This window comes from Meles meles, unplaced genomic scaffold (assembly GCF_922984935.1).
Source record: "Meles meles unplaced genomic scaffold, mMelMel3.1 paternal haplotype, whole genome shotgun sequence".
In the NCBI taxonomy this organism is placed as follows: Eukaryota; Metazoa; Chordata; class Mammalia; order Carnivora; family Mustelidae; genus Meles; species Meles meles.
Genome location: NW_025721189.1, coordinates 114,309 through 117,670, shown reverse-complemented (window position 1 = coordinate 117,670; position 3,362 = coordinate 114,309).

Genomic DNA, 3,362 nt, shown 5'->3' with positions numbered 1-3,362 from the left:
TCCCTAAGCAATAATATTCAGGGATATAGTCTGTGGAACTACTCCATTTGTCAATTTAAAGATATGTTGACTGGTGTTCTATATTATTTGGTGACAGAAGCTTTATGTAATGTTATGTTTTATTTATATCTTGTACTTCTTTTGGAAAAAATGTATTTTTTCAAATTATTAGCTCTAAGATTAGGTTAAAGATATATCATAAGTTAAAATAAAATATATTCTCACATTCATGTCATGCTAATAGCAGATACTGAGAAACAATAAGTTATGAAGGGATATCAACAGTCAGGTAAGAGAGAAATGGCTTCCATGATATTTCCATGACACAGTTCTTTGCCTTTAGAAAGAATAGAGATTATGAATTAACAGATATTGACATCTGTGGCCAGCAGTGTTGGACAACTTGGATGTAGGTTTAAACAAGATGGACAAAGAGATTGAAGCATGGTTGGGATTTTGCCAGGCAAACACGAGGAAAGGCCAATGGGATCAAAAATATGAACAGCATTTCTAAGAACAGAAGTTGAACTGAAGAACATGTTGGAGCCAGGTATGAAAGGAAGTGAAGCTCCAGGGGCCTGATAGAAATACCAAACTTTCCCATATGTGCATAGTCACTCTGTGAACATTTATCTATTTTATCCATGAAGATAAGAAATGATCCATGCTTTGCATCCTAAATCCCAAATCAGTTCTTCAGGGTTTCCAGCTCTATCACTGTAGAGATGCATGCTCTTATCAAGTCATTAAATCAGGGCAATAATCCTCAGGATTATGTGTACATGAAAGCATTCTAGAAACTATCATTGCTGTTGCTTTGAAGGGAAAATGCAGAAATATATGACAATTTTATAAAGATACTAAACAACCTAATTCCCCTTTCTAGGGAAGGATCAAAATGAGACAAGGACAGCTTCAAGAGTTACAAACCTTTCCACAGAATTTAAGATGAAGCTATGCAGATTTTAGTGATGTAAAGTAGGGAATAAGTCTATGATATGATCATATTATCACAAACTCATTATAAATTGCTTTTTAGACCATCAAACATTTCACTTAGAATTTATTTTTCATTTAAACACCTGAAAATAAATGTATTGGTTTCTATCCCTTTCTTGCTTGATACATGATCTCTTAATAAATATCATTTTGTATCCTCTCTATCCTGCTACATTGTGAAAAGGAGCTTTGTGATATGTGTATCACCACAATTCAGATAATTTTATCTGCCATAATTCAACGTTTAAGTTACAAATTCAAGGATTTCAACAGGAGAAAAAAAATTGTCTCTCTGTAAGAATGTAAGAATAAATATGCATAATACTGATAATAACAAAATTCAAACAAAATTTAACTTAGAAAACTACAACAAATGAACTAAAATCATATACCCTATCACTCATATTACTGCAGCTATTTTAATTTCAAGCTTTAAAGGAACAGAAAAAAAAAAAACACAAAATAAGATCCAGTGGACATTTTTCTTGCAGAACAGAAGTATTAAATTTATTAAATTTATTAAAATTCATGACCATATTTCTCTGTTTTAAAGAACATGGGGGTTTACCTTGAGTAGCAGAAACAATGAGTTATAACAGTCTTTTAGGGCACCTGGGTGGCTCAGTGCGTTAAGCCTTTGCCTTTGGTTCAGGTCATGATCTCAGTCAGGATCCTGGGATCAAGTTCTGCATTGAGCTCTCTGCTCAGCAGGGAGCCTGCTTCCCCCCCATCTCTCTCTCTGCCTAATTGTGATCTCTCTCTTTTCCAAGTAAATAAATGAAATATTTTTAAAATAAAAATAAAAAATAAAAAGTAGCACTATTCGAAAGATGAAAGTAGTGTAACACAATGAGAGTACCTTAGTATTATAAAAAATGGTGTCAGAACTAAATGAAGTACCAACTGAGATGGGGGTCGAGGGTTTGCTGAACAGTGCTGAAACAAATATGCCAAGATTATTAAAATAATAAAAAAATCAGTTATCAATAAAATGTGGTCCTCAGAAAAAATACAAGTAATATTCTCTTATAAATTGCTTATTTTTTTCAGTGTCTATGGTACTGTCAAATGTACTTTTCTAATACCTATACATATTTATATTTTCATATTTCCATTTGCCTTTTCAAAAGGCACATATTTTGAGGTATATTTTTTGACAATGTACTTTTCTATTTCTTTAATTTTTTCTTTTATAACATTAAATGTCAGTAGCTGCATTCTCGTAGTATGTGTTTACCATGCTTTTTCTACTTTCTCAAGCTAAATAGTGTATAAGTATTATGAGACTTTCTTTAATAATAATAATAATAATAGTAATTTTCTCCAAATAAAGTAATGGCTAATGTCACATAAGCCATAATGAGAGCTAATCTTCTGCTGTTTGTTTATCTAGATAATTTGTGATATTTTATATTTTTTCATTAATTCAGGATTTGTATTTTTAAATCCTAAGATTTTATAATAATCGTACTTTTGGTTTGTCATTTTATTGGACATAATAAGGAATGTGACTTTGGAAAAATCTCTAAATTTTTAGAATGTTATGGTCTAACCCATTTTTTTAAATATTTCATTCATTTATTTATTTGACAGTGATACATTGAGAGAGATAAAACAAACAGGGTGAGTGGGAGAGGGAGAAGCAGGCTGCCCACTGAGCAGGAAGCCCAATGTGGGGCTCAATCCCAGGACCCTGGGATCATGACCTGAGCAAAAGCAGATGGCTTAATGACTGAGCCACCAAGACACCCTGGTCTTACTCATTTTTTGATAATTGTACATGCCTGTGAGCCAATAAATAATACTTGTTCTGTGCACATAAGCTAGAATATTTCTTTAGTACATATTTCTTTGAGCTTTTAATTCAAAAAGTAAAATTCAAGGTGGTCTGGCTTTTTTATTGAATTGATCACTAAGATTTTTTTAACAGGTTATATTAAAATCTATGACCATAATTTTACTTGGTCCAAGTCATTCTTATTTCTTAGAGCTCTGTCCTAGGTTTGGCACATTTAACTAATACTGTCTTCATTATCACCAATAGTTATTCTCTCTTTTTTGTGTACTCTTGCATTTTAATCACCTATGGAGTCTCTGAATTGAGTCATGGAAATTGTCAGTATTTTTTTATATACTGTGATAATTGATAACATGGTTTTATTTTGATACTTTAATTTCATTTGATCTATTTATCATTGTTGTGTTAGTTCTCATTTTTACACTTTCTGGCATTTTTTTTCATATTATTCCCCACACACGTCACCCATATGCCTGGTTACTTTGGAAAGATAAGCACATTTCATTGCTATTAATATTTATATATCCATTCTTTTTTTAAAGATTTTATTTATTTACTTAAGAGA